The following is a 14048-nucleotide window of genomic DNA, read 5'->3' as shown; positions in this document are numbered from 1 at the left end:
AGTGGCCAAAACAGATGCAGCCTGTGCCTTTCTCATTTTGACATGAACTTGTGCAACGTGCACTCTGGCCCCGGCCTCATGCCCTCTCCCTCGCTCCAGCGATCTCAGCTCTCCTATGGTCTACCCAGGGACACTGGATCGGCGAGGATGCTTTGGCCTACATGGAAAACAAGTAAATGTAAGTGACATAGGTGTTCGTCCTCTCACTTCCTAAATCCAGAGTGTGGGCTGGGTTGTAGCTCAGTGGTAGAGCACTTGTCCAGCATATGTGAGGCCCTGGGCTCCATCCCACTCTCCTCCACTTGAACTGATGAGCCATATAGCCTGGGTTGTTGAGGTAGGAGATAGTATAGGAGACATCCTGGCCTTAGGCTCACAAAAGACAGGATGGCTTCTTGCTTTTGAAGAACACAAGAGCATCCTGCTCTCACCGTATTTCCTTAACATCCACACGTGAGCCAAAAATATGCTCCTGCCCCAATCTACACACTTCTTTGACCTCTGACATGAGCCTGAGGAGCATGCCCTCTAACTGCTTCAGAATAATCCGTGGTCATTTTTTGTTTTTGCTTTTGTTTTGTTTTGTTTAAGACAGAGTCACACTATGTAATTCAGGCTGTCCTTGAACTCACTATGTATTCCAGACTGGCCTGGAATTCAAAGTGGTCCTCCTGCCTCAGCCTCCTGAATGCTGGGATTATAGGTGTTCGCCACCATGCCCGGCTTATTGGTCATTGTGATATCATTAGTATTGCAGTTTGATCCCCCTGTTTGGCTTTGCCAGGCATGCTGTTCCCAATTATAAAAGTTCAAAATTGTCCCTTCCCAACATGGGGATGGAGACTTTTAATTAACTGCACAGAGTTCTGTTAGGTACCACCCTAGACCCCAAGATCCAGAAAAGGCTCCAATGAAAACCTCAAGCCAAAAGCAAATTGGGGGGCTGGGGAAATAGCTCCGTGGCATAAGTGCCTGCCTAGCAAGTGCAAGGTCCTGAGTTCGATTTCCGGTACCAAAAAAAAAAAAAAAAAATTGGGCTGTTCTGAATCAAACTCCCTCTCAAGTTTTTTCTTCCACCCTCTCCCACTCTGTAGAGTATATACTTTCCTTTAATAAATCTCTGCCTTTCTTAGTACTTCTGTGTATTCTGCTCAGTTGTTCATTCAGGATACACAGAACCTGGATACCAGGTGAGACTGACACCGACCGTCTGGTAACGCCATGGCACAGCTGAAATACCAAATGGAGTGTGACTTGTGGCTGAAATGCCTCTTGAAGGTTTAATGGCACTCCTCAGAGAGCTTTGATTCCCCTAACTTTTATGCTTGTCCAAGGAGCTGCCACTCCTTAGAGTCAGGCAAGGAAGGTAGGGCGACCTTCAGACTTTTCTCATCCACTTCAGTGCAAAGCTTTCAAACCAGCACGCTGAGCTCTGGCAACGCCCTTGCGTTTCACATGTCTGGTTATGTCTGGTCGCAGCAGGGACTGGTAGAGGGACTGAGGCCAGGCAGCTTGTAAGAAGCCCTCTCCTCAGCCCTGGCCCACACAGAAAGCTCTAAGCGTGGACATGCCCATCTCCTTCTCCCTCTGCCTGCTCCTGGGAAATGCAGTGGTGATGCCTGTTGAAGGATCACCCTGCCCTAGCAGGGACCAAGGTGTCAGGAAGCCTTAGGAAGCAACACACAGACTAGGATCAGACAGACCCTGGCATCTTCCCTTCTTTTCAGATCTTTCTTTGGTCAGAAACAGGCACAAATGTCCTCCAAGCAGAGAGGCCCGGGCTCCTGGCCCCAACTCTGTGCGGGGTTTTCCTAAAGGGCCCGTCCCAAGCTCCCTGGAGCTGTGAGCAGCCAGCTGGCTGAGTAGCTTAGGCTTCGAGAAGGGCAGAGAGGAGAGCGAGGCAAGTGTTTCTTTGGAGGGTGCCCTAGCTGGTGGGCGAGCAAGATCTCTCCTATATCACACTCACGCAGGAATCCTTGCCCTGTCACTTATTTGCTCGGTGCTCTTGAGCCTCACCTCTCTCTCCTACAAAATGGTCCCTGGTCATAGCAACGCTGTTCACAATAGCCAAAATGTGGAAACAACTCCACCATCCATTGATGGGTGAGTGCAAAACAAAAACGAGAATATTGTTACGGATGTAGCTCAGCGGTGGAGCACTTGCCTGCTACGCTGGCGGCCCTAAGTTCCGTCCCCAGCAACACATGCGCACATGCATGCACACACACATGCATGCACACACGCGTGCACACACACTCAGAGTGCACAACCATGCAAAGGAACATTATTCAGCCTTAAAAGGGAAGGAAATTCTGACATATGCTTCATTCTGGATGCGCCTGGAGGACGTGAAGCTAAGTGACATTTTTTTTTTTAAAGGCACAAAAAGACGAACATTGTGTGAGCCCAAAAGAGTCAAATTCGGAGCTGGGCATGGTGGTGCATGCCTGCAATCCCAGCGCTTTGGAGGCTGAGACAAGATCATAAGTTTGAGCCCAGCCTGAACAACTTAATAACTTAGGGAGACCCAGTCTCAAAAAAATAAAAAAGTAACTGGAATTGTAGCTCAGTGTGAAGGCCCTGGGCTCAAACTCTAGGGCTACAGAAAAAAAAAACATTTTGTTGAAAAAGGTTATGTGTTTTACCACATTTCTTAAAAATTGCATGCTGACTACCAAAATAAAAGTGCTTATGTTAAAATAAGTATCTAAGTAACTTAAAACAGAGTCTAATTCCAACTGACATTTTTGCCCCACCCCAAGACTAAGGAATAAAATATAATAGTTTATTCTTCCTGACATTTACAATTGTTCCAATTAATCTAGAATTGTAAAGTTTACAAGAAGCAGCTTCAAACCCACCATCCTATGTCACCCTTCCAATGTACTGAAATGGTTTGATTTGGGACTTTTAGGTTAAAGATGATATTCTACATGTGAGGAAACACCTTACCTATCACTAAAATATATCTGTGGTACCCTATCCAAGAAAATAGATAAAATGGTAAGTTTTGTGTCATGTACATTTTACCACAATAAAAAAATAAGAAGGAAAAACTATGAAAGAGCTACTAAAGTATTAGAAGAAGTGTACCCATAATAGTAACTTACTTTGCAATGCATCAAAAAAACCTAGAATTGATTCATAAAGAAGAAAGATGAACATTTTAGATGGAGATGATAAAATATAGCAAAATGCTTATGGTATGATCTCAGTGGTAGGTGAGTAAATAAAGGTTTATTGTATATTTTCAACTTTACTGTACCTGAAAATATTTTCATAATAAATGTTGGGGAAAAGTTCCTAAAATACAAAAGAAAAAGGTGAAGATTATTAAAAAATGTAAGAATAATGAAAAATTAAGCTCAAATGAAATGTGAATTGTCCTTAAATATACGAAAAGATACTCTACTTCATGCAAAGTAAAAGACCTGCAGATCAGAACTGCAGAGACATATAATTTCTTACCTATCATACAGGCAAAATTCCAAAAATTATGCAGCATACTTTGTTGGTGAATCAATAGTACAACGCATGCTCAAATATTGTTCATCGGAATAAAAGATGGCAGCAACTCTCATGGAGGATGTGACAAGATTTAGTGTAATTACATATATATGTAAGCACTTGCCTTAAAAATTACAGCTATGAGAATCTGTCACAAACATGCAATGAAAATATGAAGCCAGCCAGGTGTGGCCCACACCTGTCACTTCAGTTGTTCAGAAGGTTGAGGCAGGCAGATCGTAAGTTTGATCCCAGTTGTTTCATAGGCACCTTAGCAAGAATCTGTCTCAAAATAAAAAATAAAAAGGTGTGGAGATGTAGCTCAGTGATAGAGAACCCTGGATTCAACACCTCAATGCTGAAAAAAAATGTTTATATATGCCTATCTACATAATTGGAGTCATATCTATATCTATGTGCATATATGCCTGTAGATATAGTAGTCCCTTGGTATGTGTTGGGGATCAATTCCAGGAACACATCAAACTCTGCAGATGTTCAAGGCCCTGCAGTGATACAGTTTTGTTTTGCTTTGTGTTGTTTTGTTTTTAGTTTTTATATATTACCTGTATGTATCCTCTTATATAATTTAAATCTTCTCTGTTTACTTATAATATCTAATAAAATGCAAATGCTATGTTAAAAAAAAAAAAAGAAAGGAAAAAGTCTGCCTGGCTTATCTCTCCAGGCAACTGGGAGACTTAGGGAGATAGCGGCTAGGAAAGTCCTGGGTAAGACCCAGTAGAGAAAGGGAGGGGTATAGGAGTTCCCCTTTCTTCTTGGTTTCACTTTCTACAGTTTCAGTTACACACAGTCTTGTGTAGTCTGACAATATCAACTGGAATATGTGAGAAATAACTAAAAATGTTCCATTGTGTGCCATTCTGAGTTCGTGTGTCCTTATTTTATATGCTACCTGCTTGTTTGTCATTCAGTAGCCATCTTGGTTATCAAATCAACTGCCAAGATATTGAAGTACTGTGTTCAACTAACCCTCATTTCACTTAATAATGGCCCCAAGCACAAAAGCAGCAAGCTGGCAATTTGGATATGCCAAAGACATGCCATGAAGTGCTTCAAGTGAAAAGGTACTGTCTTAGTTACTTTCTCCTTGCTGGGACAAAATACCCAACACCCACAAATTAAAGGAAGAAAGGTTTACTTGGCTCACAGTTTGTAGAGCTTTCTGTCCATAGTCAGGTGGCTCCCAGGCAGGGTGGCCTGGCAGAGGAGCACAGCAGAGGACAAACAGTTCATGGCAGGGCAGGCAGGAAGCAGTGAGTGCTCAAAGGAGGAGGAGGGATATATAGACACCCCTCCAGGCCATACCCACAGTGACCCACCTCCTCCCACCAGGCTTCACCTCCCAGCCTCATACCCAGCTACAAACCCATCAGTGGACCGATCCAGTATCACACACCCATGATCCAGTCACCTTCCAAACCCCCCACCTATGAGCATGTGAGGGTTTGGGGGACATCTAGATATAAGTCATAACAGGTACAGTAAGATATTTTGATAGAGAAAGAGACTACATTCACATTACTTTTAGTACAGTACACTGTTATACTCATTTTATTTTATTTTTGGTTTGGTTTGGGTTTGTTTTTGAGAGTGTCTCGCTATGTAGTTCTAAATGGTCTCGAACTTTCGATGATCCTCCTGCCTCAGCCTCCCAAGTGCTGGGATTACAGGTGTGCACTACCATGCCCTGCTATAGCTGCTTTAAAAGAAGTCCAGCTGGGTTTGGTAGAACATACCTGTAACCCCAGCACTCTGGAAGTCTGAGGAAGGAGGATTGAAAGTTTGACCCCAGCGTGGGCAGTTTAGCAATTTAGTGAGACACTGTCTCAAAACAAAAAATAAAAAGGACTGGAGATGTACCTCAGCGCCAAGGCCCTGGGTTCAATCTCCAGGACTGCAAGTAACAAAAAAGTCATCAAAGTGGCGTTTTAATTGGGTCAATCAATTTATGAATCACTTATCAAATATTTATTGTATGCACACTGCATGCAAGGCACCGAGGTGCAGAATAGGTCTAAATCTCCTCTGCTGTCTCCAGCTGGGAACTGAGACACTAGAACATCTGGGCTCCAGTGACACCTTTTCTTTCATGCTTTTCACTGCGCCTCACCCTGCTGAGCAACTTCTCCTCCAGCAGCACAGGCAGCAGCCAGCGTTCCCGGCTCTTGCACGTTCATTACTAGCTCACTAAGAAGGTTAAGAGGGTTAATTATGGATGTCAACATTAGGAGCCTTGTTACCGCTCCTAAAGATAATATGCATTAACAGCTGTTTTGAAATTCTCATCACCTGGACACTATTGTCTAGTGGTTTTCCACTCTCGGTGTGCATTACAATGACCTGGAGAGCTCTCGAGAACCACCCAAACCCACACACACTCCCAGCCTAATTGCACGCAAAGCACAGTGCCGTCATTGTTCTCCAGCGGGCAATTACCTCTTCACGTCTTTGTACACTGTGGGTCTCAGTCCTTGACACAAAAAAAGAATGAGCAGGAGAGCTTTGTCCAATTGTAAGATTGTTTTTCCTGTATTGTGGGACGGAACCCAGGACCTTGTGCACGCTAGCCAAGTGCTCTACTGCTTAGCTACATTCCCGGCCCTTTTAACTTTATTTTGAGACCCGGTCTTGCTCTGTGCCAGGCTGGCCTTAAACTCGTGATCCCCCTGCTTCAGCCTCTCCAGTCACTGGGATTCCAGGCATGCACCACTGTGCCTGACTAGGAGTCTCTTAAATGCGCAAGAAATTTTTTCCTGCAATGTACTTCCATCCCTACCTCCATTCTTTTGCAAATCCATTTTCCTCAAGTCACAGTTTCCCGCAGTCTCTTCTGTCGTGACAGTACAGGAGATGTGAGAGATAAAGGAGTTAGTGGCTGTGCATGGCGGACAGTATCCTCCAAACATAAATCCAGTCCTAGAACTGAAACCCGTGAACGTTACTCTATTTGGGCAAAGGGTGTTTACAGAAGATTAAAGGGTGTTAAAGATTTTAAAATGAGAAGGCTCTCCTGGATTTTCTGGGGTGAGCCTTAAATGCCGTGCCAAAGGTCCTTGTAAGAGATAGACCAGACACACAGGGAAGGGAGAGGCCTTGCAAAGATGAAGGCAGAGATTACAGCGACACAGCCAAATAGCAGTAAGAGGCAAAGATCTCAGAGGGAATTAAGTGGATTAAATTCAGATTTCAGGCCTCTCGAGCTATGAGAGAAGAAATCTCTGTGGTATGAAGCTGCCATATTTGTGGTCGGTTGTTATGGCAACCTTTGGGAAGCCAGTGGAGTGACCAAAGGACTGTGGAAACTCTGTGTTCAAAGAAGAACCTCCTTGAACATTTCTTATGCTCCTGGGCATTGTTTCCCAGACTCAGACCCTGAACAAGCACCTCCAGAACCCCCCTTACACCATGCTAGCCAGTGGCCATGAACCGAACTCCCAGCACTGCAGGCTGTAGGCACACAAGAGCTTTCTGCATGAGAAAGCTGCCTCCGCAGCTACATCTACATCACGTGTTCACCCTGTTAGGATCTACTACTCATGCGTTTTTAATTCATCCAATAAAGATGTAATGGACACTTAAATAAACAAATATTCATTGAATGAGCACCTACTACTCAAGGCACTGGGGATACAGAGATTTAAAACCCCCAAATCAGGCGTCTAGAGATGTAGCTCAGAGGTAGAGCACTTGCCTAGCAAGTGTGAGGCCCTGGGTTCCATCCCCACCACCATAAAAACAAAAACAAAATCACGTCTCTTGTGAAAAGTATATTCTAATGGAGTAATCAGTCAATAAGTAAATAAGCACATAAATGGAATGTTATTTCCATTATATAAAACAGGGGCTGGAGACGCAGCACAACGCCTGCCTTGCAAGCGTGATGTCCTAAATTTGATTCCCAGTACCAAAAAGAATATAAAACAGGCTAAAAGAATAGAGAAGGCTTGATGGATGGGGAGATATATACTTCAGAGTGGCCGATAGAAAAGGCCACGTGTTTCACTTAGTGATTTATCTAAATTAATCTCAGGTAATCTCCTCAGCTGGGCTCGGTGGTACATGGCTATCATCCCAGCACTATGAAGGTGGAGGCCGAGACAGGAGGATTGCAAGGTTGAGCCCAGAGTAGGCATTTAGCAATTTAGCGATACTGTCTCAAAATAAAAAAGGGCTGAGGATGTAGCTCAGTTCAAAGTTTGATCTCCAGTACCACAAATCATCACCATCATCATCATCTCATGTAATCCTCTCAAAAATCATTTAATCCTTGTCATAGATGTAAAAGGCAGGAATGATCTCCACTTTGCACGTGAGGAAACTGATCACACAACTATGCATTGGCCAATACAGGACTGAAACCCAAGCCTGACACCAGACAAAGCCCACTTATTGGCAAACACGACATGTTTTTTGTACCCAGTTGACTCCCGTTGAAACTCCCCAGAGCCTATCCTCGTCTTTCTATATTTGTTCACTGATTCCCAGCGGAGTCAAGGCTTCCGAGGGTGTGAGAGCCACAGGCCCGGGTCAGGCAGCAAACGATATTTCTCCTAAAAGACTTGACGTGCACAATTGCTTCAACCTATTTTTATGTTTCAAAGGCAGGCGTGGGGTACTGAAACTTCCTGCTTCCTCCCCTGGGTCTCCTCACCTCTCCCTTCTGGCCTGCCTTATCACCTGGGGCCCTTGGGCAGAAGCAGAGTCCAGCTAAGAGATTTTTGTGCTTCTGTGGCTCTGAGCTATATCTCTGAATAGTAGGAGGGACTTGGATAGAGACAAGCCAAGCGGTCATGTCCTAAGACAAAAACAAGTTTGCAACAGTATGACCATTTGACTAGAAAATAGGCCACACAAGGCAGAGTCAAGAATCAGGCTGGGGGCAGATCATGGAAGGCTTTGGAGGTCAGGCCAGCAGAGAAGTCTCACCAAGGGGCAAGTCAGCGGGCCACAGTGGACTCGCTCTCTCTGCAAAGATGGAGACCAGCATAGGCAGATCAGATTGGGGAGCGGTCAGTCAATCCGGTGGATTCAGTTCTAAGTCACCCTCTCTCTCTCCTCCCTGCCACCTCTGCCACCCTAACGCCCACACCACAACTGGTCTCCCTGTGTGGCGGTGTGCGACCGTGGCAGAGTAGAGAATGAATGATTACTTGGAGATGAGACTTAGTTCAATCACCGGGAGGACCAAGTTACTCAACCGCAAGCACCCAGAGTTAAGGAGACTCCCAGGAGCGGCACCAAGAACTCTCAGGCTTTTATTTAGAATATCCCATGTATGAGGAAAAAAAGCAGAAGAAAAGCAGTTTGGAAAGGAGCTGTCTCAAGGCTGGGTAGTTTCCCTGAGGGAAGGGGAAGGACAACTGTCCGATACAACACGCCTCCCTAATCTAAACTTCTTGCTGTTAACCTGCGTGCTTTGCCCCCCCCCCCCCCCCGGTGTAACCTTTCACTCCTCGGCCACGCCACCCGCATCCCTGCACCTACTTGCCCCCAAATCATCTTCCCGCTTTTAGACACCTTTCCCTACCCCACCCTGGCCCTCCTTCTCCACCAGCTTCTTGGCCTGCACCTCTCTATGGAAGCCCTTCTCTAGCTAGGTCGTAAGCTCTGGCGATTATGCAAAAGATCACTGTTCACCAGCAAATGCGCTGCAAGTCCACCTGAGTTCCATGGGGAGCTTGCCCTAGTTGTCCTCTCGAGATGTCATCCGCCTTTTTTTTTAGTGCCAGGCAGGCTTGGTTTTGAGCTTTACCACACGTGGTGGTTTCCTTAGCAACTGTTAGATAATGGCGGTGTGGGGTGAGGAAACACCTGGAGACCGAGACTGTGGAAAAGATGAGAATTTATTCCACCTACATACAGGCAGGCTGACATTGGGGTGATAGCAGCAGCTATCTGGAGGGGAGGCTAAGTAGACAGAGTCAGGGTTGGGGTCGCAGTTTCGAAGAATCCAGATGGAAAGCTTAAAGTCAAAACAGCAAAGACAATCAGCCAGGGTGAGGAGATAGAGCTGGCATCAGGAAGACCTCAGATCTGGCCCTAAATTTCTTTATGGCCCTTACTTCTTTTTTTTGTGGGGTGGGTGGACAGGGTCTCGCTACGCAGTTCAGGCTGGCCTTGAGCTCACTTTGTAGCCCAGGCTGGTCTCAAACTTGTGACGATCCTCCTGCCTCAGCCTCCCAAGTACTGGGATTACTGGCGTGCGCCACCACGCCCGGCTTGGCCCTTACTTCTTGTTTGCAGATGGCAGGCGGTTGTTTTATAGGAGCATGAAGCTTTCTCTCAGCTCACTCTCAGGCCAGGCCTGACAGTAACCGTCTCCCATTCCTGACTCCAAGGGCGCTTGTCCTCCATCTTCTGTCTTGGTGCGCGACTGTGGAACACCTGAAGAGCAACCTGTCTCTGGGAAGGGGCCTTGCCTGGGGTTTGCTCCGGCTCCCTCTGTGCCTCCCTGGGGATTTGCATAATGCGTAGCACCCTGTGCCCAGGCCCAGCCAGAGGTGACCATCAAGTGTTCTCTGTCCTTCTAAATTCACATTACAGCCTTTCAAATCCTGTTGGGAGCAGGTGAGGTATTCACAAGATCATATGTCCTTCCAGGTCAGATAGAGCAGGGGGTGACTTTAAAGACACAGGGTTTGGTGTGAAATCCAGACTCTGTCACCTATTCACTGTTTGACCTTGGGCAAGTTCCTCACTCTTTTGAGTCTGTTTTCCCCTCTTTAAAGTAAGAACAAAGCTGGATGTGGTGTCACATGCCTGTAATCCCAGCACTCAGGAGGCTGAGGCAGGAGAATTGTTGCAAATTTGAGACCAGCCTGGGCTACAAAGTGAGCTCAAGGCCAGCCTGAACTGCATAGCGAGACCCTGTCTCAAAAAGACAAATAAATAAATAAATAAGGAGGAATATGAATAGAATTTATGACGACTTTTTATGAGGCTGTGTATGTATAAAAATCCTTCAGATAGCACCTGGAACATGGTAAGTGCCTCGTAAGTGTCACTCGTTAATCTAATTGTTGTTGTCATTAACCTGTCCTCCCCTCCCCAAACCAGCGATTATCTTAGCATTGCAGGAGTGAGGGGCTCCGGGAGTTTACTGGTGCTCAGGCCCCACAACCCCTCGGGGCTTTGACTGATTCAGCAACCCACACAGAGCCAAGGCTGAGACTCTCCAGTTTGGGGTGTGTGGTGCTCCGTGCAAATGCTGTCCCGGTGGGGTGGGGGGAACAGCCACCACGTGGAGAGAAACGAACAAGTCATACGTAGTGCTCACCACGCGCCAGGCACCGTCCGCGCACCTTCACATGTGCAGCTGACTCTCCCCCTCTTTCAATCCAGAGGAGGAAAGCAAAGCACAGAGGTGAGACAGCCTCCTAAGGTCACACAGCTAGTAAATGACAGAGCGGGCTCCAGAGCCCATGCGCTCACTCACCATGCCACACTTCCTCGCATGGGGCGAGCTTGGCGCTGACCAGACCAGCACTGACCCCGGCCTGCGCTGGTGACTTGCTGCCTCTTCAGAGAAATAGGGACTCAACTCATCTACTAGGAGACAGGGCCTGCCTTGGCAAGACATTCTGCGCAGGCACATGGACAAGGCCCCCAAGGCTAACACTGGGAGATTGTGGGAAATTAGTTTTGGCTGGCGGAGGAATTTTCCAGAAGGCCAGAGCACCCAGGCCAGAGTTAAACCCATCCTTCTAGGCAGGGTCCTGGGAAGGCGGGCACAAAGCACCGTGGGCGTTAGCAAGGTAAGGATGAGGGAGGGGCATTACTCGGCAGCTTCTGGTGAATGGAGTACCTTCGGGTGGGCGCCGTGGTTTCCTTTTCCTCTTCTTGTTACCAGCCTGAACCCCGAAAGCACTGAGAGCCCACTGTCCTGTCAGCTATGCTGTGTGCTTGTGAAAGTTAAAGCCTGTTTGCTGATAACCACACGCTGCCAGCTGGTTACTACCGAGTTATCATCTGTCATCTGTTCCGAGCTGCTGGGGGTGGCGCTCCAGATGGGCTTGATCTGGTCCAGATGCCATATTGACTCTCCAGACAACCCTGGGCTCATTATAATCACACAATAATGATAATCACACGCACACGCACACCCACAGACACACACACACACACACACACTGAAGCCGCGACAGTTCTGACCATGCCCAAATTAAGGGGGAAATTAGGTGGCACTCTGATTCAGGGAAATCTCTTCCCTACTCCATCAAAAGCCCTGGTGACAGCACTCATACCATAGCCCCTCACAGTAAAACCCCAGACCTCAGACCTGCTTAGAGCGAAGGTGCCCTCGGAGCCTGGGTGGCACTTCTCCATTCATTGGCTACTGATGGGACTGGGGATATAGCTCATCGGTACAGCGCCTGCCTGGCAAGCACAAGGCCCTGAGTTTGACTCCTGGTACCAAAAAACAAAAGGACAACTTCCAGAAAAAAGAGGACTTCCTCAGAAAGTGGCATTCACTGGCCGCTTTGTAAAATGTCTTGCCTTCTCCCAGAGCTGTGCGGTTTTCTGTGAATGGTATGGAGCAGGAAAACAGCGCACAGCTTCGGTGACATTCTGGACCTCAGCAGCAGCCAAGAACCCCGGCCCCGGCCCAGCCCAGACTCCCTGCTGCTCAGGGAGGGCACTCTTCCTGTCGGGCCTCGCCCAGCTTTGCAGGCCACTGCAGTTTGTCAAGAAGCCTTCAGACCCGCAGCTTGGGACACCCTCTGAAGGACTCAGCCCCCATCCCTGCTATTCGGAGAGTCTGAGCCAAGGTGGAGGTCACCCTGGGAGCCTCAGACACAGCCTATCTTTGAGAGTGCCTGCGTGGACAGTATAAGGGATCCTGCACTGGCCATGCCTTCCAGATGGGGGTCAGGGTTCAAACGGCTTCAGGGAAAGCGGGCCAGACAGCGGAAGAGGGAAGAAGCCGGGATTCTGGAAGCCCAGACTGAGGCCACAGGGAGGAGAGGTGGGGAATGAATGCGGCAGGGAGCTCTGCCAGGGGCCACAGCCACGAAGCGTTTGTTCCCAGGCAGCTCTGGCCTCGCCTTCCGTTCTCCAGGCTTCAAAGCTGCTCCTAGGAAAAGCATCGGACCCCGAACTCATCCTGCATGGAGAAAATCTTTTGGTAACTTTTATTTTTGATATAACTTCAAACTTACAGAGAAGTTTCGAGAATTGTACAAAAAGCTGCCCTTGCTTTCTCCTTGTGTGTGCTCTCTCACTCGGAGTAAAGTAAGCAGCTGACATGAGGCCTTTTGCTCCTCAACACCTCAGTGTACTTTTCCGACAAACAAGGACATTCTCCGACATTAGCAAAATTAGCAAAACAGCAGGAATGCAAGATTTGTGTCTCATCATGGGCCAGATTCAAATTTTACCGACTGGCCTACTCCTTGAGCTTGTTTTCATCCTCCTTTCTTTCTTTTGTTACCAGTACTGGGCACGGCACTCAGGGCCTAGCACATGTTAGGCGAGTACTCTACCACTCAGCTACACTGCCAGTTCTGTTTTATTTTTGACTTTAAGACAGGCTCTTGCTAAGTTAGCCAGGCTGGCCTCGAACTTGTGGTCCTCCTCCCTGTCTCCCTAGTAGCTGGGATTGCAGGTGTGCGCCATCACACTCAGGTTATCCTCCTTTTGATGGCTATTTAGTCACACAGCTAATAGGTGAGTGCAGTTTCTATGTAAAACGTTACAGAGAAGCCCAGAGTGGTCGTGTTTGAACGCCACCCTCTATCCCAGTCCCTCAAACCTGATGAGACATTACAGCATGACAGGTAGGAGCACGGCGCCCCTGCCACTTACCAGCTATGCGACTCTGAGCAAGTTCCTTAAACTTCCTGTTTCTGTCACCTGTACAATAGGGATGATAACAACCTCATAGTTACTGCATAGTGAGGGGTATTAAGTGAATTCTTTCCAACAGTACACTTGGAACAGTGCCTGGCACACTGTTAAGTAATCAGCACGTGTCAGCTGTTCGGATCACCCCGTTGGGCCTCATCCTGGAGATTCCAAGGCAATACAAGATGCAGATGTCACCACTCTTGTCACCGCGCCAGCACACTGGGCTCAGGGACCATCCCGCCCTCTGCACTCTCTGGGCCCCAGCCCGTAGCCCCAGCACTCGGAGAGGGCTTGAGTCCCGGCAGGATTCTGAGCTGTCCAACAAGGGACAGAGGAAGGGACAGGGCCCAGTCCTTGGGCCTCCCAGTAACTTGAGCCAGCCCCTGCCTGAGCCCCAGGGGACATCCAGCCTGGCTGAGTCTGCTCCTCTGACAATTCAGTCTGGTGGCCATCCAGGGGATTTCAGAGCAGGCTACCTGGGGGACATTGAAAGGACTGCGAGGGAGAGGATGAAATGGCCCTTGTCCCTGGCAGACTGGCCCGGCAGAGCGCTGCGGGGCCCCTTCCTGTGAGGGTCTGGGGCCGGGGCTCATATCTCTGAGCCTCCCATCTCCCCAAACCACAGCCCCGAGGTGTGAAAGAATGAACATAACAGGGGGAGGGGCTGCAGA

This window comes from Chinchilla lanigera, unplaced genomic scaffold (genome assembly GCF_000276665.1).
Source record: "Chinchilla lanigera isolate Chin_1 unplaced genomic scaffold, ChiLan1.0 scaffold00074, whole genome shotgun sequence".
NCBI classification, from domain to species: domain Eukaryota; kingdom Metazoa; phylum Chordata; class Mammalia; order Rodentia; family Chinchillidae; genus Chinchilla; species Chinchilla lanigera.
This window is presented reverse-complemented; position numbering follows the sequence as displayed.